The sequence below is a fragment of the Dipodomys spectabilis genome, unplaced genomic scaffold (assembly GCF_019054845.1).
Source record: "Dipodomys spectabilis isolate Male_0828 unplaced genomic scaffold, ASM1905484v1 ptg000295l, whole genome shotgun sequence".
In the NCBI taxonomy this organism is placed as follows: Eukaryota; Metazoa; Chordata; class Mammalia; order Rodentia; family Heteromyidae; genus Dipodomys; species Dipodomys spectabilis.
Window position 1 is genome coordinate 5,696,014 of NW_024870972.1, and position 26,386 is coordinate 5,722,399.

Below are 26,386 nucleotides of genomic sequence, written 5' to 3' on the forward strand. Positions count from 1 at the left end.
CTGAGGCCCAACTCATTTGCTACCACACTGCCCAATAAGTTCCTATATATGCAACTGTCTCTTTGGCAATTTTATTCTTTAAATAAAATCCAAAGACTCCATGTTAAAATACAATGTCCATTACTGCACCCTGGGAGAGGTGAGGTGGTGATGGGTTGAGGGAGACAGTCTCTTTCTTCCTTTGCAGGCAGAATCGTCTTGGATTCCTTATAAGGAGTCATTTCTCAGGTTAGTTCACCCTGCACCAATCCGGGTTCATCTTGGTGCGGCACTGAGGGGTGGTGGCTCTTGGCCAGGCTCACTGCCAGGGCTCCCCGCGGCACCAGCTGCCTCTAGTTGACTCCATCCAACGGAAAACCTGTCTTCCTCCTTTCCATTTTCTAGTTCCCATTTCTTCCTGGCACTGATGCACCAGAGGGAAATGGGTGGAGAGCTAGTGCAAGTCGCAGAGTTAGGAGCAGGACTCCTCAAGGAGGCTCGGCGCACTCAGATGCCTTCCTCAAGTGCTGAGCCATAACTGAGCCTTTCCAGGTTTAGCTTTTGCGATACCCCAAGCTTCTAAACTTACAAGGCAGAGGGAAGTATTTATTGTTTTTGAGAGAAAGGCTATAGGATTGGATAAATACAAAATTAGGTATAAGCTGACTTTATATGTACAACAATAACAACCCAAAACAACAACAGAACAAATTCTTGCCACACTTCTTTCTGAGCAGTCTGTCAGTGGGGCAAGTCAGTGGGCTGGTGGACAGGCGAGGAGAGCCTGCCATCTGTCCTTGTCTCTGGATGCTGTCAGGAGGGCATAGGTCCGGAACCTTCTGCAATGCCAAGAAAAAACCAGATCTCCAAACCGGCTACCTTTTTGCTAAATGGCCTAATGAGCTGGCTTTCTGCAACCAAGGCCACCACTAAAGATGTGGTAGACATTCTGGGAACTGAAGCTAAACGCGCCCTGGCTCATCTGTGTACTGTGTGTGGACAGCCTCATATGGGAAGCCCACACGAAGGAGATTAGCTGGGAGGCCTTCCTGGGTCATGGACTGTTATTTGTGTATTTATTTGAATTTCTTGCAAAAAAACTGCAGGGATTCAAGTGTCTAGACTTTTCTAGAAATCTACGGCAACTTCAAGAGAAGGTAGAGTTTATTATGTAATTTTCACCCTTCTCTCAAGCTCTCAAGCGTGGTTAGGGGTGAGCTGGCTAGGAAGCAGGGGAAAGTATGTCTTGTCACCTTCCCATGGCCCCTTCATGCCAATTCTAGAGACCTGTTTTCTCCACTGCAGTGGAAGGGATGGTGGCCTTCACCTCCATGCAAATCGCTGTGCCTGCGCACAGAGGCCTGGGGCCTCTGGAGGTGAGTCTCGCCTGTATGAAGCAGCCTTACCCTGTGTGGCTTGCCTTTTCCTGACCTCTGAGTACTGTCCTCTCCTTGGCACTTTCTTCAGGGCAGGACAGGACAGAGTAAGGGGGAAAGAATCCATAGACAAGCCTGCACCTGCTGCTCGGGACTCACATCTTCATAGAGAGTGAGTGTTCGCACAAGCCAGAGGCCCGGGGCCATGTCAGGATGAGATAACACCCTGCCAGCTTCCCAAGAATGGGAAGACAGCTGTTCTGAGTTTGACAACAGTCTTATTTTTGCCATTTGCTGTGAAAGAAGCAAGGAGGATCGATGGGTGGGCTGGGGAACTCTAGCATCAGCATATTACCATGTCTCCAGATTTTCCAAGGGAGATGGAATTACTAGTGCCTCCTCATTTGGGGAATCCTTGCTGTTCCCTAAATGGAGCCTCTTTTATTTTTTATGGCCACAGAGGCTGATCAGTTTCAATGAAGGAACCACTGACTCTGGTTCAAAGGTAACAGGAGAAGAAACATCCTCAACTCCCACGTGAAGCACGGAACCTCCTTCTCCAAGTAGAGAACATTCTGATGAAGTGCATTCCTGTAGAAGTAGTGACTAAGGTAGCTGCGATCAGAGCATCCACAAGGACACTTTTATACTGTAAGTTCCTTAGAAGAAAGGCTTAGGTCAAAAGTTCTTGGAATATTCCAGATTATCAGGTAGATCCATTAGCACTGCCATCCAGCAAAATTAGTAATTCCCCCAAAGGTTAACCTCTTTTCCCATAAACTTTATTCAGGAGCCAGGATTTCAAGACTCCCAATACATAAATCAGAATGGACATAAAAAGGTCTTAATCACATGGCAGACAAACAAAAGAATCTGTGGTCAATACAAGAATGAATTTGAGAAGAAAACTCTTAACTGATGTGGAATGAATAACAACCACGGGATGACGGATTCCTTCTTAAGAATTTCCAGATCCCAGTTCACCTTAATCGAACAAGCCTGTCCTATGCCCTGCCTGTCAGCCCTGTCTGTGGTTGCAGCAGGCAAAGCCTCAAGCTCTGGGCCTGGTATTTCACTAAAAGCTGCTGTTCTCTCTCCATTGGTGGCCAGCACCACTAGCCACTGCTTACTTCAACCTGAGGGAAACCAAGGAAATCTTAGGGAACCAAGATGGTGTGCCTTCACCTCAGATCCCTCCCTTCTGAACAATAATTTGTGGACATAGGCTAAGTTATTTTCTAAACTGTCCAGTGCTTTAAGACCAATTTCTTGGTTCAGAGACTTTGAATCATTCAGATATGGTACCTCTAAGATTGATGTGAGTTAAAAGGAAATTGAACCTGCCTCCCACTTATGCCTTTTGCTTCACAGTTCTCTGACTAGAGCTGGGCTGAACAGCTGCAGAGCTGAGCTCACCGATCAGATCTGGCTGAGTGGGCTGAGATACCTCTCATTCTGTAAGATATGTGCAACCAGAATATTCTAACATACATGTGCCTCGTACTTACAGCTCAAAGGCCTCACTCCACACATGGTGGCCATCCACAGTGTCACATCCCCTGTCCCTGGCCTTGGCAAGCCCTCATGTAGCATGCCCATCCAGCCTGTGCTCCTTGCTACACCTGAGCTTGCAGATGCTGAAGGAGCTCTCTGGCTAGCTTTCCTGACCTCAGGGCTTCATGGCCAAGATGCTCCCATCTGTACAAGGTCTGGTGAAGAAAGCCAATAATCTCTTGAGTTATCTCTTCATTGTGCGCCATCTGCAGTGAAGGAAGCAGAGAAGGCAAATTTAAAACACTCCCCAGCACAGTCCTCTATCCGGTAGTAAACTAAAGGTAATGCTCCTGACCCTGCAAAGTAGCACAATACCACCAGACCTAAGGAAAAGCACCAACGGCTCTTGTTTTGTTTGCAATCAATACACAGAGAGCCCAGCCACTTCCTTGTGACCACCCTCCCCAGATGGGCCAGCCACTCCACCTTAGCCTCACAGAGGCTACAAATAAGCACTGCTGGGAAATAGTCTTTCCCAGAATGATTCCCAAACTGCGCGATTATTTGCAATGAGGTGCAAAAGCAAAGCCTGCTGTGGCTTTACTTTCTGCAACAAGCTCACACTACCATGAGGACTAGAAAATGACACCTGTTTCTACACGAATAGTCTTATAATGGCACTCCTCAGCCATCCGACTTGTTTTTTTAAATAGGCATCTAAGGTTTTAACACTTGCTTCCTACACAGAGGCAGGAAGCACAGGCATTGTTAGTTCTGCTAAATTTTAACAGCCTTGAGGCATTTATTTGTTGGTGCCCAAGTTTTCTTAAGAACTACAGTTGAGAAAAAAAGGGAGGGGTGAAGATCTCACAAGTAAGCTGGGTCAAGAATTCACTGTGATTTTTTCTTTAAGGCACAAGAACAATCAAGAAGCTGTAAGTTTTACAAGAACAAGACAGACATTCATTTTGTGTGTGTGTGTCACTTTATAAAGGACCTGCAAATGTTTAAGCCAGAGCAACCTCGGATCAACAGGGCCTTTCTGGTATGGTGACAGCTGTCCTGGCTTTCCTGCAACTTCCACTTCTGGCATTTAAAGCCCAGTGTACCACTCTTCCGTGGGTATCCCATCTCCTGGCCATCAATAAATCAGAGTTGTCTAATGCGCACTGCATGGGCTGCAGTGAGGGACTCGGAGCTGGGAGATGATGTGGCCATCCCTCTTCAGGGAACAGGGTTTGAGAGAAGTCCAATGGGGCCAAGGTTCTGCAGGGTGAGGCAGCATCTTTGGTGGGGTCTTCCCTTCAGTATCACTGCTTGGTTTATACCTAGAAACCATGGGCATGTGGGGGTGCAGGTGACCTCCATCAGATGCATACTGTTCTTCAGTAGCAGTATGAGCTTCATTTGATGCTTTCTAGGAGTTAAATTGCAATCCATGTGGGTATAATCCATGTGCATGCTTAGGGACAGGCCACATTCCTGCTCACAGGGGTCCACTGTGCTCTAGAATGGTCCAGCAGACACTCTCCATCCAACTTCATGCATTCCTGAGGGCTTTGGGTCACGCACACAAACCCCCATATCTTTGATGGCCTGGGCTGAGGTGGGTGTGTACCCACATTATTGCACATTAAATGCAGTGACTATACAAATGATCTCTGCATTTCAGATTCCTCCTAAGTTGCTGCTGTCACCCAGCTGCACAGACAGGGCAACGTAAGAGACACAGAATGAGAATAGGACAGTTGTAGGAGACTCCAAACATGACTACTGTGCTGCATTCACCTTTGCCAGCACCAGCTGGGAAGTGCTGGCAAGGAGAGGGCAGAAGCAAGACCCTGAACCAGAGAAGCAGGAGCCCTTTGTCGTGAAGTCAGTGGTGGCTTTTATCAAAAGGCCAAGGGCAGAGAAGAGAAGCCCGGGCAAGGCTGTGGAAGCTGGAAAAGGGAAGCCTGGCCTGAGCCCAGGTAGCCGTTATGTGGCGGGATAAGGCGAGGCTGGAGGTCAGTATCCCGAAGGCTGAATGGAGCCACCAAGGCAGGCTAGGCAGCGCGAGGGTTCTGATGGGACAAGTTACCACTGCCCTCTGCAGGCTGCCCTCCTTCTGGCTTGAATCAGCATAATTCTTCAAAGCTGGCAGCAAAGGGCAGAGGCCCAGGCTCCAAGCTGAGAAGGGGCTGGCTCTTTGTGTACTCTCAGAGCTCACATTAAAGCTGCACCAGAACCACCAGTCCACCATACATCCAAGGCCAGGCAGGTGTCCAAGACATCTTCCAGGAGCTGGCAGCAATGAAATGATGAGTATGAAGTGGTGAGAAGCCCACGAAAGGACGCCTTTCACCTGTCCTGCTGGTGGTTGACAAGCTGGAGTACAACGCCTGCTCTTGTAGCCACTGAGGTGGGACCGCCTTGTCAGGAAGGCTGGGATGTTAAAGAAGAGCTCAGGGCATCTATAAGGACAGCACCCTGGTGGACCTTGGGATGGATGAGCCTTGAGAGGCCCAGCAGAGTGCCCACCTACTGGGAAACCACGGTGTAAAGGTGAACATGGCATCTCTTTAGTGTGCTTCTGCTATGCATTCTCTCTGTATTCTTCGCAGCTGAACTGACTTACAAGGTCGGAAGGAGAGGCTCTGGGGTCTTCCATGCTGCAGTCCTAGATTTAGAGCGCAGTGTTGTAATGTGTGGCTGGGAGTCCGCTGGAATCAATCAAACAGGCTGCTACCTAGGAAGCAAACTTCAATTTCTCTAGTCCCAGTCCCTTTTCCGTGGAGGATCCACGGAAAATGTGGATTGTTTCCTCTGACTTGATGGAAATAGGGTAGCAACAATGGGTGGCGAGTTTGGTGTCTCTGGGAGCTTTTTCTGGGGTATTTTCTCTCACCGAAGTCCCATACTAATGCCTCCACCGGTGAGTGCCACCCTCAGGTCAGGCAGCTTCTGCACTCCCAGGATGGGAACAACTAGGATGGCAACAGAGCAGGGGAAGACATCCTGGAAAGTAGCATCTGAATTAGCGAGGCCAGGGCTCCATCCACAGGTGTGGTGAGTCATGACAAAAATGCCAATACTTAAGAATGTCTGCTGTTAACTTTTAAAATAACTTCAGAATAGTTTTAACATTACTATAAAGATAACACAGAGTTCTCATTTACACCACACAATGTCATCTATTTATCAACGTCTAAATGGGTATGGCACAAGTATCATAATTAATGAACCCATAGCAATAGGATATTATTGACAGAAGCCCAAACTTTCTCCTGATTTCCAGGATCCCACATTACATTTAGTTGTAATGCCTCCTTGGGCTTCTCTTGGCTGTGACTATGATGGATGTTCTTGCTTTGAGGTCCTTGGCAGTTTTGAAGAGGGTTGGTCAGAAATGTTGCATATCCTTAGTTTGTCTGATCTTTTCCCCATTACATATGAACTATATATTTCTGGGAGGAAAATCTCCAAGATAAAGCACCATTTTAATCACATTGTATCAAAAGTCTGTTGCGTCAATGTGACATTGACTGTGGCTGAGGTAGATGCTGTGAGGCGGCAATTAAAATACAGACCCAGCAGGGGTGAAGCTGGTAGTTTATAAAGAATTCCGTGTTTGACTCTCAAGTATGGAGTTCTCCTACCCCAAATAGACTCAGAAGGAAGTATTTATTTCATATTTGCGTGCTTTGTGTTGCAATTTGCCTTCCCCCTCCCAGGTGTATAAGGATGACATTGCCACAACAGAGCTGAGTAGTACAACCACCACCTCACAGTGGTGTGTGTGTATGTGCATACATGCGCATGCATGCACACGCATGCGTACATGGTGAGAACACTTAAAAACTACTCTGAAGAGTTTCCATCAGTGACTATTAACTACCGTTCTCACTTTGGACATTATAGCTCCAGAACATGTTTGTCTGATAACTACAATAGTGTGTGTCATCTGCTTATTCCGGGTAACTATTCTACTCTGTTTTCTGGGTTTGACTTTTTAAAGACTCCACATTTAGCTGACATCAGGCACAATTTGTCTTTTGAGTGTGTCTATTTCACCTAGCAATCATGCCGTCCAGGTTGGTATTATTGCTAGTGTGAGAGTCCCAATAGTCTTCTTGTGCTGGTCCTGAGGAGAAAGCACTAGTGTATGAGAGTCTAGTCCTCCAAGCACACACACACAAGAGCTGAGGACCAATAGACTGGCCTGCTCCACACCCACCCTCCCACCCAGGTGGAGGACCACTTCTGGTGCTCATCTTCTCATTTCTCACTGGGATGTTCCTTGTATCCACATTCACATTCCAAAACAGACTGCCCTGGACAGGGGTGGTGCTTGGAGGACTTTGGGAACAAACCCTTCTTGATTTAGCTGCTCCTGTATAGTATTTTTGGCTTGTGAAAATGTATCAAGCTATATATTGTATGCAATAAAAACTAAAAATGAAACCAAAAATAAAACAGAATGTCTAGAATTGGCAATGCTGGTGTGTACTTTTGACATGAGCATTTAAAAAATGATGGCAAAATATACACAATAAATTTGCCATTGCAACCATTTTTATAATTCAGCAATATGAAGTACATTCACAATGGGTTGTATAACCATCACCACCATTCATCTTCAGAACTGTTCATAATCTCTAACAAAGTATTCACTAAATATTTAGTATTTTCAATATTTCATTTCCATGAATTTGATTATTGTAGATAGGGTCAGCATAGTGTAAAGTTCATCTACATCAACATGCCAGAACCTCCTTCCTTTTTAACCTTCTCCATGTCTAGAATAGCATATTTTGTTTTTCTATCCATGTGTTGATAGGTACTTGGTTGTTTCCACCTTCTGACTACCGTGAATAATGATGCTCCAAAGACTTGTGTACAAATACCTGTCCAAGCTCTACTTGGAGTACATACATAGAAGTGGAGTGGGTATAAGTCTTTTGGTAACAACTCTGTGTTTTAATGTTTTGAGGAACTGCCAAGCTTTTTACCACAATGGCTGTATCATTTTAACATTCCTAACAAAATGTTTGAGTATTCTGATTTCTTTAATGTTCAATGACATTTATTTTTTTTTTCTGTTAATAGCTGTCTTATGGATACAACTCTTTGAAGTACTGGGATTGAACCCAGGGCCTCACATTTGCTAGGCAAGTACTATACTAGAACTTGGGCCACACACCCTTTTTCTTTTGTTCTATTTTGTTTCTAACAGTTTCACTAACTTTTTCAGACTGGTCTACTTCTTGGGATCTTTCTGCTGTTGTGATACAGGCTTGTACCACCATGCCCAATTCTCATTGTGCTTTTTATTTTGTAATAACCAACATATTTTTTCAAACACTTCCTGTCCATTAGTACATCTTCTTTAGAGAAATGTCTATTAAAACTCTTGTCCATTTTTTTTTTTTTTTGGTCATGAGCCTGAACTCTGGGCCTGGGCGCTGAACTTCAGCTCTTCAGCTCAAGGCAAGAGCTCTACCACTTGAGCCACAGCACCACTTCTGGCCTTTTCTGCTTATGTGGTGCTGAGGAATCAAACCCAGGGCCTCATGCATGCAAGGCAAGCACTCTACCACTGAGCCACTTTCCCAGCCCTACTTTGTTAATTTTTGAACTGGGTTATCTTTCTGTTGTTAAGTTGGAACAATTTTCTTTATATTCTGCACACTAAATCCTTGCCAGACATACTATTTCCAAATATTTTCTCCCATACTGAGAATTGTCTACATTTTATCTTTTGCTGCATAAAAGTTAGATTTCTGGCTGGGAAAGGCTCAGAGGTCAAGCCCCAGGGCCAACAAAAAAAAAGTTAGATTTCATAAAGTCCAACCTATCTATTTTTCCTTCTGTTGCCTATGTCTTTGGTGGCCAAGAAATTACTATAAAATATAATGTCATGAATGATGCCAACTTTTAACTTATACCACTCTAACCATAAAATCATCTGGACTCCTTTATAACAATTCATTTTTTTCTTAAACCACATTCTTTGGTTTCAGGGACTGGCATCATGGCTGGTATGAGCATGTGCTCACTGGAGAAGCAAGTGCTCAATGACTGTTAATGGAAAGAATGACATGTGGGCTTTCCCCATGGGCCCTGTGGAAGGACATGGGACCTGTAAGGTGTAGTTTTCTTTGCCCTTGATGACATTAGTGTTGCACAGGCAGGCTCTGGGATCCACCTTAGCTGTCAACCTCACTGACCTTCATCCATGTTGGGGCAATATCTTGAGCTTATGCTCTCCAACGCCAGGATAGACTCATGCAGATAACTTACCCCCTACATGAGTCATAAATGTGAACTAGGATTTCAGAAAAGAGAACTTACAAGGGTGATAGCTTCCTGGGCAATTGCATGGCATTCTGGAGCCCAGAGCAGGAAGTTCAGGATGAGGCATCTGACCAGCTGTGCACATACCAGTGATCTGGAGTCTTCGTTGCTGCTCTGGACAGAGGCCACCTGGAGATCCATGGCAGAGAGTGGGGCACTTGAGAACAGTGTCAGGAGGTAGTCCAGCATAGCCTTTAGTGCTATCTGGGTAAAGCAAGTTCAAAGGGTAAGAGATTAGGGAGACTCAGGACACATGACTCTCAGATTTATTTAGTGCTTTGAAGCCAGCCCCAGAAAGAGGAACAGCCTGGCACCAGAGAGAGGGCAGACACAGGCAGCTGAGTTTACACACTGCTCTACACAAACCCAAATGGGCGTAATGGAAATTTCTTGACTTTCTTTCTTCTTGCTCACCAAGCAGCCAGGGCCCCATGCCAGGAATTGCCCTTTTTTGTATGAAAGGAAACAGTGAAAGAAAGGTTCTCAGCAGAATGTAGTCAGATTTTTCTTATTGTGGGAAAAAGAACAGAAAGCTCCTTGAAGACCTCTTCACTATCAGCCACAAGCAGTTAGAGCCAACGGCCACCCTGGGGCGGTGCAGGAAGAATGCATGACTGTTTCTGCTATTACTGTCTTTGAGAAGGACATATGCGTATGGGCATGTCCAAGAGCATGTGTGTGCATACATGTGCAAGTGTGTGCGTGCATGTGCACCTCTGTTTTGTTTCAGTGGTACAGTCTGTATATACATGTTTAAAACTCAGAAGTCATAAGTCAGTGGAATGCATATAATAATGATAATTGTCCTAAGCCTGTGGGCTGCTTTTGCATAAAAAATATTTATCATGCTAAGACTTTTGCTTGTTAAAAGCATGGCACATCAAGTCGTAACTTGGAAAACAAAGCAAATGTTGAAAGCTATAGACCTAAAATGCCACATGGAACTCCTAACAGCTATGTTCTATCATTTCTGAAAGAATACTTAGGCCTGTTCTGAGAATTCCCATGACTGATTTTATAGAACTGTGAGAGCTGCTTATTTCCCTCGAAGTTAGGCCTTGCTCAATGCTGTCATAGACTACAGCACACTAGCAGTGTTGTGTGAGCTCTGCTGACCAAAACAGAGACCGTGAGAAACAGCACCACAGGACTCTTCCACAGAGCTGGCAGCATTCCCAGGACAGCCATCTCTCCTTCTCTCAGCTGTGCACCACCTGCACTCAGCTGATGGCAACTACAATAGCCCTCAAAACTTTCTGCCATCTAAACAGGACTGCGAAACCGAGGCCTCAGGAGGCAAAGCCTTTATATCTATTTTCTTGTGAGCAGCTTACGATTTTTTTTTCTTTACCATTGTCTAGTGTCCCTAAAGACTTGATCTTCCTACTTATTCCAGACTGACATTTCCTTCAGGTTCTTTCTGTATCCAGAAGCTTCTATGTGACACATCAATACTTGAAATGCTTTCTAGGGTTTGCAAAGTATTATTTTTTGTTCTGTCTTATAAATTTATGAGGATGAGTGCCAGTCCCTTGTAATCCTAGCTTCTCAGGAGGCTGAGATCTATAGGATCATAGTTTTAAACCAATCCAGGCAGAAATAGGCTAACTAGACTGTATCTCCGAAATAACTAGCAAAAAGCAGGGCAAGAGGTATGGCTCAAGCAGTACAGTGCCAGCATAGCAAATATGAGGTTCTGAGTTTAAACCCCAGTACCAGCTAAAAACAAATAACAACAAAAATGAAAACAATGAAAGAGGGAGGGGGAAGGGAGGAGGGGAGATGGGAAGGGATGGGAAGGGGAAACAAAGGAGGTGGCAACAGGCAACAATGCTTGATAAGAAATGTACTCATTACCTTGCTCATGTAATTGTAACCCCTCTGTACAGTATTTTCACAATAATAAAATAAATAAATCAATAAAAAAACAATGGAAGTAGAATGACGGGGTCTGAAGTCTTGTCTTAGACAGGGTAAATAAAAACATAAGACTGGTTTTGTTTTTTTTTGTCTCTTCATATAGACTGGGCTTTTAAAAAATTATATCATTATTATCTTTAAGCAGTTGTACAAAGGAGTTACAATTCAACAATTTAGTTTGTAAATACAACGCATCTTGACTGCTATCACTCCTTTCATCATTCTCCCCCATCTAACCCAATCTATCCCCTCTCTCCATCATTTTTAACCTTGTAGGATATGTATTGAATATTATGGCTGCATTCTCCTCTCTTCATTCATCTGCCTCCCCTTGACATTCATCCATATCTTTCAAGTGCCATATGAACTCTAGATTGCATAGAAGGCAGTGTGCAGACAGATAACACCCTGGGTAGGACTGGCATGCTCACTGCCTTCACATTCCTACTCCTTGGAGACAGCCAGTAGTAATCAGGTTCTATCAAACTTCAAAAAGATCATGCTTACCGCAAATATGGTTGTTTGCTTATCAAGTCACCCAGCAGATCATAAGGGAGCAGAGTTCACAGAAATCAGGAACACAAGATGGCTGAATTATTAATTTAGTTAGCCTAGAAAATCTCCCTCCACAGGACATCACACACCAACACCTCAGGCCAGACACTGAGGAACAAAGGGCTCTGCATCACTAATATGAAGGCCTGGCTTCTGTCACTAAGCAGATGGCTACCTCTGATTGAACAACAAAGGCATACAGGACAGACGGCACCAAACTACTCTAAATGAGTTCATCACTTTTATCCAAGAGCATCCTGAGTAAGAACTACACATATGTTTTATTTTAAGAAAAAGCAAAACCCCCAAACCAAGGGAACCAGTAAAAAGATGTACCAGTGAAGAACATTCTAGTGTTTGAATCTTACTGATCTATTTATTTCTTTGTACTTCAAAATTAAATTTCTTTTTCAGTATCTATTATCCATATGAAATTCACACATACCTACCAACTTAAGTTTATACAGAATCAAATATAAAATGCATACAAAAGGGCTTTAGAAATTATGAGCACTTCATACATCTAATCATTACTGTTAAAAAAAATAGGATGATGAAAAGCATGAACTATGATTTCCCTTAATTAGTTTAATGTGATATTTAAAAGGAAGAAATAGAAGGGTTTCTTTTTAATCAGATAGCAATCCTTGAATACAAATGTTGATTATGATAATTTCTTGTTTTATTTTGGGAGGCTGGGAAGGGATGGGAAGGGTAAACAAAGGAGGAGGCTGCAATGCTTGGTAAGAAATGTACACATTATCCTGCCCATGTAACTGTAACTCCTCTGTACAGTATGTTCACAAATAAAATTAAATTAAATTAAAAAAAAATTCTTGTTTTATTTTGATCCAAAAAATTATTCTCAAATTTTAGCTTTTTAAAATCCAACTATTTTTTCATTGTCATGCAAGCCCTTTAACAAATAAAATGTAGACATCTGTACTAGTCTCTGATTTTTTCAAACAGAAAATAAAAAACAATTAGGAACATTGTTCTATATATAATTAGACCTGTTCCCTTTAATTATTAAAATCAGCAAAACATTGGCAGTTGAAGCTTTAAGAACCAGCAAATAAATGTTTGCAAAGGAGGTGCCAATGCCTTTAATCAAAGCATGGCTTCCTGTAATTATTATATTCACATAAAATAACAGCTGTCTTTGACACAGTTATTCAATCCAGTCCTGTACTTAACCACTCTGTTATTTAGGAAATGACCAAGTCCTTTTTCAGAAGCAAAGTGGTTCATATTATGTGATGGCTGTAGTACGAGGTCTAAACAAAGCAAGTAATGTGGGAACTATTGACCAATCCAGGAAAGCAGAAAGTCGGGTAGAAGCAGACTGTCTAGGATGCTGATGGGGAAGAAAAGAGACTGGCTTAAGAGCCAAGGTCTGCGTAGGAACAGTGATCCTCACAGGAGTTGTCATCCCTTCATGGCATCCCCTGGAAGACAGCCCTGAGGCTGGACTGGACACTAGGCAATAACAAATCAGTCACCCCTCCTGAGAAGAGGCTCGGGAGAGCAGGTACACTCCTGGGGGGTGAGGCAACATCTTTTCCCCAGGCTACTCCGTGGAGGAGGGAGATCATCTCAAACTTGTAGGCCCAGCCCACATCTTCTGTCATCTAAGTGGACAACTGCACATTACCACAACATATGCCATGACTCCCCAGAGCTTGAGGGTATGGGGGAAGACAAATCCATAATAGAGCCCCTCCAGCCAGGATCTACTCCCCAGGGCCCAACCCTGAGCACACAGAGAGAGCCTGCTACCTACCATGGTCTGTGCCCTCTGCTGCCTCCCATCCTGGGGGCTATAGTAGAATGCCAAGAGCCACAGCAGGGCTGCAGGAGGTTCAGCTTCCAACCTCAGTAACTGCTGAGCTGCCATGTCAATCCATCCTCCAAAGTGAGCGAGCAAAAACCAGCTCTCAAAGGGATAACCTTGGGACCTGGAACAAAACCAAAGATACAACTTCAATGTGTGTGAATGGTTGGTTTAAAGTGCACTTACCAGTGAAATACAAGTTGCAAAAGAAAGCAAGTTAGACTCAGAAATCCCTAGTGAGCCTATCATAGGACATACAAAGAGATGCCTCCTGTCTCCCCCTCACTCCCAACTCCATGTGTACTGAGGACTTTGGATGCTTTTAAGTCCTAATACCTGGGTATTATGAGTATAGACTTCCAGAAAAGGATATCTAGCCTATGACCAACAGGAACAGTGCAGGGTGACACCTGTATCTGGCCTGCCTTCTTCTACCTGACTTGCCTCCTTCTACCTGGCTTGCACAGCTGGGCTGATGGGAAGTATAAGGCTTGCCAGCTGCAAAGGCAGCCACCTGGTAGCTCTAGAGCAGAAGAAGAGGGAAGCTCCAGAGATCAAGTGGAGCCTAGAGAAGGCTGCTGGCTCCTCCTCTTTGGGACAAAACGTGGGACATGGGGCACAAACAGAAATACACAAAGTTCTGGTCAGTGTTTTAATTATGTACTTTTAATGAATAATGTGCTGGGTATTTTTCCATCAGCATACATTTATCAGGACAGGAAACTGAAGGCTTAAAAAAACTACCCCTGTCACTGTGGGAACTGAGAATTGTGACATTTATTTTAAGGGTAGAATATACTTGAGGGAAGGGCCCATTGCATTTAGTGCAGTGAGTCTCAGCAGATCAACATGTGCCCTGCAGAAACTGAAGCAGGAGGGCTAAAGGCCAAGCAAGATAGGAACTAACCTTCTGGAAAGGAAGAATAGCTGGAACAGGAGTGTTCTGGAACCCTCTGAAATATTAGTACGTGAAGGACCCGATTCCTTGTTTTTTTGCTTACCCAAAAAGATCCCTAAGGGCTCTAAACACTGTCCCTTACCTCCCTAGTCATGGAAGGCAGAATTCTCTGAGAAACACAGAGTGAATGTTCTGAAAGCTTGGTTTCAGAACAGTGAAGGAGAAGAGAGAAGAGGTAGGCAGCTCATTCATAGCTCAGAGCTGAAGCCCAGAGGCCAGGATGAGCTGGGGTTGGCTAGGATGCCTGAGGGTGAGGCAAGGCTCTCTCTATCTCTCCACATCTTTCTCTGTAGACTCACTGGGCTGGCCAGTAAGCTTTACAATGAGTATCCTGCTGCTTCCTTCTCCCAGCAGGGAGAGACCTGCACAGCTGACAAAGTGCTAACAACTAGTCACAGACTCTCCTGAAGGTGGACTCCAAAGCATAGGTAAAGGTCTGCATAACATAAGATCTGCAACCCCAGAGAGCCACAAGAAAGGGCAAGCAGGTGCCGGTAAGGTATAGCAAGGCAGTGAATGTGGCCAACATTCTGATCTGGCTGCCAGCTGGTGTTCATCTGTCCTCTTTTGGTAAGAATTTGGTAGGAAAAAGGGAGTAATTGGTACCAAGAACTTCAGTTGGTGCAAATAAAGGAGCACCAGGCTCTGGCAGAGAAAGTGATAGGGAATCTAGAAAGAACAGGGTGGCAAGAGGGACAAACAAAAGTGTTAAGTAGGTCAACAGAAGACAATGAGTCATTTATATTATAAATGTGGGTGTTAGGAAGAAACCAGAGTGAGCTGTATTACAAGAACATAGCAAGTCTACACTTGAGTTTGTTTAGGAAAATAGCAGAAGAGGGTTCTTAATACCATACTGGTAGAAATTAACTTATGTAGAATAGGTTTTCTAACTTTGGAGAGATTTGCTAAATAAAAAAACAATTTTTATGTCAATTGAAAAAAAAAGACAAAATAGTAAATATTTCCTCCTGCAGGGCAGAAGTTTAGCATTTCCTTCTTAGGCAGAATGAACGGAGAACTCACGGATACTCTTTTCTTCTGAATGGTGAGGGTCTCCCTACATGCACAAGCTGCTTTTTTCCAGGGTCTTTCTGCTTACTGTCATGGTTGGATGTATCAGAATGAAAACCCAGAACTGTTCCCATGCAGGGACTTGCCCCCACATACCCATCTCATCTAACTTCCACTATCATCCCTGTGTCTGGGCACTTCTACTTGCTCTCATTTACGGATGGTGCTTACCTGTCTAGTGAAGTCAGTACAGCCTTCAGCTATCAGTCCTAATTAAAGGGAGATAAGGATGAGGGAAACACCTGTGCAGTGGAGTTAGCAGTGGTCAATGTTTGCTCACCCACAAATCTGGCCTTCAACTGCTTCTCTGAGCAACTCAGAAATATGCTGCAGAAGCTGGAGCTGGTGTTCTGGTGGGATAGCTGTGGGGAGAGAGGTCAGAAGAGTACTGAAGAAAAGCTAAAAGACATTAGACACAATCTGAAGTTAATACCAGAAGTTTGGCGGGGAATGATTTTTTTTTTCCTAATTCATGGGATCCATTCCATACTTTCCCTTGTGAAGAAAGAGCCATCAGTATTGTCCAGAACTAAACTCAAAAGCATTGTAAACATGGTCCATGGAGGTTGATAGAGACCACCATAGGTCTCAGAAATGACATGTCACAGGTACACCAGGCTTTATCTTTTCTTTTTTTTTTCTTTTTTTTTTTGGTTGGTCACAGGGCTTGAACTCTGGCCTTGGGCGCTGTCCCTGCGCTCTTCAGCTCAAGGCAAGCGCTCTACCACTTGAGCTACAGCACCACTTCCGGTTTTTTAGTGGTTTATTGGAGATAAGTGTCTCATGGACTTTCCTGCCCCGGCTGGCTTTGAACCTTGATCCTCAGATCTCAGCCTCCTGAGTAACTAGGATTACACCCATGAGCCACCGGCGCCTGGCTCAGGCTTTTTCTTTTCTACCCACCTACCTGCTGGTTCCATCATTAATGACATTTGTGATTTCAAAATAATAGTGGAGACCATATTAAAATCATCAATAAGAAATTAAGAATGGACTGGGTACTTGTGTGTGTATGACTGTGATGAGTTCAGAATATGATTTCAAGTTTTCAATACAGAAAAGGCTAGGAAAAACTATGTGAGCATCATGTGAGGCCTTTTCTTGTGTATTTCTCCTTTCACAACCACACTATAGTTTTAGAAGCATCTGAGCATGCATCTGTTTCTAATAAACATTAGAAAAGGTGTTCATGTACAGATATGTTCTTTTTTTTTGTGGTTAGTTGCGGTGCCTGAACTCTGGGCCTGGGCACTGTCCCTCAACTCTTCAGCTCAAGGCTAGCACTCTACCACTTGAGCCACAGCGCCACTTCTGGCCTTTTCTGCTTATGTGGTGCTGAGGAATCGAACCCAGGGCCTCCCTCCTCTGAATTCTATAACCCTTAATCATAGCCTTTTGAAGGCACTTGTTATTTTATTATTCATATTAATAGTTGCTTTCATATTAACTTTTTATCTCTATTTCTTATGACTCCTGGAGAGTCAGGATTGCAAGTGATCATATTTGCCCCAGTACCTCACAACAATCAAGAAATATAATTCTGTCAATAGGAGGTTAGACTGTTAAAACACTTCCACCTGTGATTATACACTTGCTTCCCCAAAGGCAATGCAGATAACCATTCCTGGGCCAACAAGGAGGTCTGTTCTGCTACTTGAGGTCAGTGATCTACTTTGGGGCAGGCATCTAGGACAGTTACACAAGTGAACAGGCAGTCAGGCTGAGTTCAGGCATATGTACTTCTTGTTTTTCTGTTTACAGGTTTCCAAGCCTAAGCTCCAGTCACTTTTCTGGAGACCAGTTAACTACACCTCATGAGCTGACCTCAGGCTCATGTTGCACAGTAGGCCCTGGACCTTTCTGTCTTGTTAATAAAGTTCTCCATAGTATTCTGAGTTCTCACAAATCATCAAGCAGAGATCCATCTCAGGCCATGCCAGCCCTATCACAGCATCTGAGGATCATGTCAGATGGGCCACTTTCAATGATAACCTACATTTAGGCAAAGGAAGAGGAATTTAGATTTTGTAAAATGCTCTAAAATTTTGAATCATCTATTTTCCTCACATGGCTCTCTCTCATTCAAGTAGAGAGGGGAAAAAAGGACAAAAACTACACAACAAGGAATTGGGATGGCTCTTTATCCTCTCTCATTTATTCTCTTCTTCCCTGGCCACATAAACTCCTTCCACAGTGCCAACTGTGCTGTATCAGTTCTGACTTTCCTGAAGGTTCCAGATGACATAGAGAAAGACAATTTTATTCTTCATTTCTCAAAAGTTTTCAAAACACAAGCTCACAGACACACTCTCTGGTCAATACCAGCTAAATTAAGGACATTATCTATGGGAAAAGGCTGGCAAATGGAATAAGGAAAAGGAATGGTGTAATGTAAGTATTATATTAAATTCTTCACAATCTTTTCCTGGGCGTGGCTAGGAGACATTTCCTCTAAATTTTCTTGGCTTCATCCTTCATTTTAACTTCTGTCACAAGGCTTCATGGAGCAACAGAATGAAAAACAAACAAGGGTACTGTTTTATTCCGACTCAGCCAAGTCTCAGCCTGTTCCTGGCATCTAGGTAGACTTGGCTGGAACCAGCAGAGCCAGTGCTATCTGTAGGCATACTAGTAAGGTATTAAAAAAAAGTTCAGGGCTGGGAATGTGGCTTGGTGGTAGAGTGCTTCCTTTGCATGCATGAAACCCTGGGTTCAATTCCTCAATACCGTATAAACAGAAAAGGCCAGAAGTAGGACTGTGGCTCATGTGGTAGACTGCTAGCCTTGAGCCAAAAGAAGCTCAGAGACAGTACCCAGGCCCTGAGTTCAAGCCCCAGGACTGGCAAAAAAAAATTATACCTAGGAAGTAAAGCAGATATTCAGAGCAAAATTCACAAGCAGTGAGACCCTGAGAGCAGGAAGGGATCTCAGCCATCACCAATGCCACTTTACTCATGTGACAGTTCAGCACTGGGAGGGAGGGTCACATGATTCAAAAGCTCTTCTCACTACGACTTGGATATAGGCAACTTCAACTCACCTTCAGGATGCTGCAACACCACGGTAGTAAGAGATGGAGCAGCATAGAGAAAGTAGGTCCTGAGTGCAAAATTCAGCTACAATAGGGTCAAAAATGCACAATAATCATGAATGGATCAAGAAAATGTGGTATATATACACAATGGAATTCTATGCCTCCATCAGAAAGAATGACATTGCCCCATTTGTTACGAAATGGAAAAACTTGGAAAAAATTATATTAAGTGAAGTAAGCCAGGCCCAAAGAAACATAGGTCCCATGGTTTCCCTTATTTGCAATATCTAGTATATGTATGAGTCAAGCGGAAAAGGTCAGATAATGTGATTCAGGAAAATGAACCCTTAGATATGTATTTTAATGTTTTTTTCTTTCATGCATGTGTTTCTAACGTGTTTATAAGATTATCTCTTTGTTGCTTTGTATGTCCCTCTCCCACAGTATAACCCCTGCTTTCTCTATATATTTGATGAACTTGTGGAGGAGATGGGGAAAAACCAGTTGTTTAAGGATACAGGTGGACCTGTTGCAACAATGAGAAGTACAAGTTGTCATGTCCAAAACGAGCTTTACAATGTCGGTGCGGGGGGGGGGGGGGGGGGGAAGGGGGAGGAAGGAGAAGGATTGGGATTGGGATTGGGGGGGAGGGGGGAGGCTGGGAAGGGATGTGAATGGTAAACAAAGGAGGAGGCTGCAATGCTTGGTAAGAAATGTACACATTATCCTGCCCATGTAATTGTAACCCCTCTGTACAGTATGTTCACAAATAAAATAAAATTAAATTTAAAAAAATCATGAATGTCAGGAATGGACGGGTATAGGGAAGAACACAAAACCCTGAGCCTCTTCTGCCCTCCCCAGTGAAACCTACTGTACTAACTCAACCAATCAACCTTCCTTTCCTTCCTTCCTTTTTTTTTTTTTTTTGGTCGGTCGTGGGGCTTGAACTCTGGGCCTGGGCGCTGTCACTGCGAGCACTCTACCGCCTAAGCCATAGTGCCACTTCCCCTTCCTTCCTTTTAAATAGTTGGACAAGGGGGTTTCAATTCAACATCCGTTTATAAGTACAATTCATCTTTTTTTGTTTTATTATTGTGAAAATACCTACGGGGGGTTACAATTACACGAGCAAGGTAATGAGTACATTTCTTATCAAGCATTGTTGCCTCCTCCTTTGTTTCCCCTTCCCATCCCTTCCCATCTTCCCCCTCCCCCCAGTACAATGCATCTTGATCCGATGTCACCCCTTCCATCATACTCCCCTTGCCCCCATCCATTCCAATCCCACCTATCCCCTCAATTTCCTAGTTCCATTTTCATATATGTACATTGAACATTATGACTACATTCATCCACTCCCCTTTAGATAAGATATGCTTCAGATTCCTGGTATTAATTTTGTTATATTGTCTGAAAATTGCTCAAAAGGATTACACCATGGAAACCTACCCTTGCACATGCCATACTTTAGTTGGATATATATCTCTGTAAGTGTCTTTAACATATTTACATTTTTGGTCTAACTTCCATATAGAAGAGAAGACATGTACTCTGTGTCAAAGCCTGATTTGACTCAACATATTTTTTTTTCCAGGTCCATCCACTTGCCTGCCAATATTGTTCTTCCTGATGAAATCAGTTCTACTGTGTGTATGTGTGTGCATATGCATGTGTGCATGCACATACACACATTTTCTTGTAGTGTACCTAAGATGTTTCCATAACTTGGTAATTGTGAAAAGAGCTATAATAAATGAGTGTGCAGGTGCCTTTGTGGTATCGAAACTAGCAATCTTGCATAAATGCCCAAGAGTGGTACTGCTCTAATTCTGTGAGGAATCTCCATATTGATATTCATAATGATGGCACAAATTTGCATTCCCACCAACAGCATATTAGGTTCTCTTCTTCCCTGCATCCTTGCCAGCATTTGTTGCTGTAATGTTGACATTCTGAGTGGAGGGTGATGGAATCTCAATGTCATTTTGATTTGTGTTCCTTTATGGTCAGGAATCTTGAGCATTTCTTCATATATTTATTGACCATATGTACTTCTTCTGAGAAGTGTCTGATTAACTCCTCTGCCTATTTATTAATTTGGCTATAAGGCTCTGATATTTGGCTACCAGAGATCTTCTTCCATTCTGTATTATCTTTTTATCTTAGTGACTACATTCTTCACTGTACAGAGCTTTTTAGCTTGATGTAATACCACTTATCAATTTTCTCTCCTATTTGCTGAGCCCCGGGTTTTTTATTCAGGAAGTTCCTGCCAATGCCAGTAAAGAACATTTTCTTAAAAACTTTTTTAAAAATGTGCTTCCAATAACCTGACAAATATTTTCCAGAAAAATGAACCTTTTTAGAAGTTACCTTCTGGTCTGTATGAGTACTTCATACAAACTCACTTTTATACCTAAGCCTTCCATTTAAGTGAAAGCTACCAATACAATTTTGAGATATCAAATTTCAGCGAGAGTGTGTATGTGTTTTTAAACAACAACAAGAACAAAAAGTGGTGCTTGTATTTCTGAAAACTGAGGACAGTAGCTATCTGTGCCCTGAAAGGCACAAAGGGTGGCTCATGACTATAATCCTAGCTACTCAGCAGGCTAAGATCTAAGGATCATAGTTCGAAGCAAGCCTGGGCAAGAAAAGTCGCCACGAGACTCTTATCTCCAATTAATCACTCAAATACCAGCAGTGGAACTGTGGCTCAAAGTGTTAGAGCACTAGCCTTGAACAGAAGAGGTCAGGGATAGCACCCAGGCCCTAAGTTCAACCCCACAACTTACACACATTCTCTCTCTCTCTCTCTCTCTCTCTCTCTCTCTCTCTCTCTCTCACCCACCCACACACACACAGAGGCACAAAGGTTTTGAAGTACTTTAAAGGGGGAAAGGGTAAAATCTGGAAGATTTCAGGGAGTACACAGGGCCAAAGAACATTTTGACGAGTGGGTAGATATGTTAATCCATGTGACTAGCACTGTAATCAGGACCCAAGACATTTCTATCTCCCTACCTAGTTCCCTATGACTCTCAGCCACTCCCTGTATCATCGCCTGGCAACTATTTTAAGTCACTTTTGCTTATTATTTCATGTAAAAAGAACTAAGGAGTGTGTATTCTTTTGTGACTGGCTTCTCTTACACTTTTTTAAGAAAAGGATTCATTCATGTTACTTTATAAAAGCAGTTCATTTTTATCTATTACTCAAAAGTTGTCACTGCATGAATATAGCAATCTGTTTATCCACTGCAGAGTACTGATGAGCATTTGGGCTGCTTCTGGTTTTGTCATTACAAATAAAGCTCCAATTAACATTCACATCTGACATTATGGACAAGTGTTTTCATTTCTCTTAGGTGAGTACTATAAGAGAGCAATTACTAAACTATAGAGTAGGTGCCGATAAAACTTATATGGCCAGTAGTTTTCTAGTAGTTATACTATTTCACACTCCCACTTCCAAAGCATGAGAATTAGTTGCTCTACATTCTCACCAATATTTGGTGTTGCCAAGCTTATTAATTTAGCCATTCTAATAAGCTTGAAACATGACCATATACATGCATTTTTATTCATGCTTTAAATGCATTTCTTGATAGTGAACAATGACAAACAATTTTCATTGCCATTTTATATAGCTTTTATGAAATGTGTGTTTAAGACTTTTGTCTTTTAAAAACAATTAAATTGTTTTTTTTTTATGTAGGACATCTTCATATATTATGGACAAGAATCATTTGTGATATGTATATATTTTCTCCACATTGTGGCTTGCTTGTTTGTTCTCTTAAACAGTATCAGTATCTATTAAATAAATCCATTCTAATTCTAATGAAGTCTATTCTTATGCATTTTTCTTGAATGATCAGTAATTCTTTTTTTTTTTAATCTTAAGAAATCTGTGATTACTCCAACACAGATTCTACTGTATTTTCTCCTAAGAGCTTCATAATGTTAACCTTTATGTTCAATAAAGTTTGTAGTCCTCTCTGATTAGTTTTTGTATGATTTCTGAGGCTGAGATTGAGATATATTTACCTCACATGGACATCCAGTTATTCCACACCTTTTGTTGAAAACTTTCCTTTCCCTCATTGAATTGCGACCAAACCACTCTGTCAATAATCAACTGACCTCAATCATATATATGGGTATTTATCTGGACTCTGTTCTGATCTATGTCTGACCTTTTGCCAATACCTTCTTGTTTTAATTACTGTAACTTTAAGTATTGAAATCAGGTAGTAGTATTAGTCCTCTGGTTTTGTTTTTCAAAACTATTCTGGTTTTTGGAGGGTCTTTGTATTTTCATGTACATTTTAGAACCTGCTTAAAAAAATATTGTGTGTGTGTGCGCGCCAGTCCTGGGGCTTGAACTCAGGGACTGGGCACTGTGCCTGAGCATTTTTAGCCAAGGCTAGTGCTCTACCACTTGAGCCACAGCTCCACTTCCAGCTTTTTTTGGGGGGTGGGGGTAGTTGGAGGTAAGAGTCCTATGGTCTATCTTGCCTAGACTTGTGTTGAACCATGATCCTCAGATCTCAGCCTCCCCGCCAAGTAGCTAAGATTATAGGCATGAGCTAGATTTACAGATGTGAGCCATCAATGCCTGGATCTAAAATTTTTCATTTTTAAAAAGCCTGCTTTAAGTTCTGGCTCAATGATCGAGCACTTACCTTGCCTGCACAAAACCCTGGTTTGAGCCCAAGTACCATGCACCTTGCGGGGGCGGGGGGAGAGAAGGTGAGGGGCTACTGAGATCACCAGGAATGGAAATAGGCAGCAGCTGGACCTGGAGAAGTTCATGAATGTGGTTTTTCTCTCCTTACATTCAAGTCTGCTTTAGTTGCTCTCAGAAATGCTTTGCAGTTTGCAGTTCGAGTACTTCCACAAATTTGTCTATTTCTTCCTTTTGTTTCACTTAATTAATTTTGAGACTCTACTAGGCCCATACCTATTTAAATTTGGTATTTCTCTCAATGAACTGTCATTATAAATGTTGCACTTTCTCTCCAGCAAGTGATTTATCTTGGGAGTCAGCTTCACCTGCTATTAACAAGCACCTCGGCTTTCCTGTGTTTACAGTTTGCATAACATAACATCCTTTCCTCTTTTCACTTTCCATCTGTCAATCATTAGGATAGATTCTGGAAACAGTATATAGGTGGGTCTTTTTATTCTTATTGATCTTGTTTTGTTTTGAATCCCATCTGATATCTGTCTTTTTTTTTCTTTGTTGTTGTTTTTAATGGACTATGTGATTTTTTTCTTTGTTTCTTTTTTTTTAATTTTATTTTATTTGTGAACATACTGTACAGAGGGGTTACAATTACATGGGCAGGATAATGCGTACATTTCTTACCAAGCATTGCAGCCTCCTCCTTTGTTTACCATTCACATCCCTTCCCAGCCTCCCCCCTCCCCCCAATCCCAATCCTTCTCCTTCTCCCCCTTCCCCTCCCCCACACCGACTTTGTAAAGCTCATTTTGGACATGACAACTTGTACTTCTCATTGTTGCAACAGGTCCACCTGTATCCTTAAACAACTGGTTTTCCCCCATCTCCTCCACAAGTTATACTGACATCAAATATATAGAGAAAGCAGGGGTTATACTGTGGGGGAGGGACATACAAAGCAACAAAGAGATAATCTTATAAATGCGTTAGAAAAACATGCATGAAAGAAAAAAACATTAAAACACATATCTAAGGGTTCGTTTTCCTGACATTACATCTGACCTTTTCCGCTTGACTCATACATATACTAGATATTGCAAATAAGGGAAACCATGGGGCCTATGTTTCTTTGGGCCTGGCTTACTTCACTTAATATAATTTTTTCCAAGTTTTTCCATTTCCTAACAAATGGGGCAATGTCATTCTTTCTGATGGAGGCATAGAAGAAGAAAGGATGGCCAATAGACACATGAAGAAATGTTCAACATCCCTAGCCATAAAAGAAATGCAAATCAAAACAACATTGAGATATCACCTCACTCCAGTTAGAACGGCAAAAATCAAGAACTCTAACAACAACAGATGCTGGAGGGGATGTGGACAGAAAGGAACCTTACTTCATTGTTGGTGGGAATGTAAACTTGTTCAACCACTTTGGAAAGCAGTTTGGAGGTTCCTCAAAAGACTTCACATAGAACTCCCCTATGACCCAGCAATCCCACTTTTGGGCATTTACCCAAATGTTTACAAACAATACCACACTAAAGCTACCAGCACAACTATGTTTATTGCAGCATTATTTACCAGAGCAAAGATATGGAACCAACCCAGATGCCCCTCAGTAGATGAATGGATCAAGAAAATGTGGTATACATCTCTGTCTTTTTACTACAATATTTTTCATTTAATTTTGGCGAATAATTTTTGTTCTTTCTCTGTTTGGTTAAGATTTATTTTTTTCCCTTTTGGTAGTAATGGGGACTAATCTCAGGGCAGCACTTAAAGCACTCTGTCACTTGAACCACACAACCAATCTTTGTGCTTTTATTTATTTATTTTTTTTAGATAAGGTTTCATGCTTTTGCCCAGGGCAGCTTTCTATCTTCCTATCAGGACTTCTATCATCCTACCTCTCCCTCTCAAGTGGCTGGAATTGCAGATATGTACCACCATACTTGGCTCCTGGATTGTTTTTGAGATAAAGTCTTGATAACTTTTTCCAGGGAAGATCTTGAAATGCTATTTTCCTATATCTACCTCTCAAGCAGCTGTCAAGCTCTGTACCCAGCAAGGTCTATCTTTTAATGTGGTTCCTTTTTGCTTCCTGCCCCACCCCCACCCCACACCCTCTGAAAGCCTACAGCTCTGATATTTCCCACCTGTAGTCAATGCACCTGGGAACCTAGGCTCTTCCCAGGAAAGCCCTGGGGAGAAGCTGGAATTTGCTCACTTCTGTTTCCCCTTCAGGGTCCAAAGTCTCTGTTATTTTGTCCATTTTTCCAGATGCACTCCCTTCCTGCCTTCCAATTGATTTTTAACAATAACTTGCCCTAAATTTATAATGTTTATCTGTAGGATACTTAAGAGTTTTGTACATTATCAGACTGCTGATCTGCTGTAACCTGACCCTGACCCGACTGGCTGCTTGTACTGAGCCAGTCATTGTGCAAAAAAAAGTGTCCTACTCTGTCTACATGAAGTTTTTGCCTACTGTTCATAGGTGGAACTAAATCATGCTGCCCACATACCAGCTACAGGAATGAGAGGAAAGAGTAGAATGGGAATAAGAAGAAATGAAGTTAAGCTACTCCTTTTTGGGGGATGGCTGGACCAGAGTATGAACTCAGGGCCCTGTATGCGCTCAGGTCGTACTCTACCACTTGGCCAATGCCTCTAGACCAGCTTTTTACTAGTTACTCTGGAGACAGAATCCCAAACTTTTCTGCCAGGGCTAGCTTCACACTTCAGTTTTCTGGATCTTAGCCTCCCCAGTAAGTGTGGCACCCAGTTGGAACTAAGCACTTCTGATAGTGGAAAAGAATGTGAATTAATAGTGTAAATGCCACCAACTGAGCAGTTGAACATCTGCATTCCTAGTAGCTAAGCACTTCTAATTATCATGCAGAACAGCTAGAGCAATGCTGTTTATAAAAGAAACAAAATCTGGAAACAACCCAAATGCCTACCAAATGAAATGTAGATACATTGTGGAACATTTGCACAATGGACTCCTACATAACAACATTTACAACAGGCACCTATAAACAATCTTTATAACAAGCCAAGTGGAAAAATCTCAAAGATTGCATACAGTATGGTACTCTTTTTTTCTTTGCCTAAAAAGTATGAAGTTA

The 26,386-nt window shown here is 42.5% G+C and overlaps 1 pseudogene; it reads right to left on the bottom strand.

Moving 5' to 3' along the window:
* Nucleotides 1–2,954: 2,954 nt before the first annotated feature.
* LOC122126968 overlaps nt 2,955–26,386 on the bottom strand; it is a 156,089-nt pseudogene continuing 132,657 nt past the window's right edge.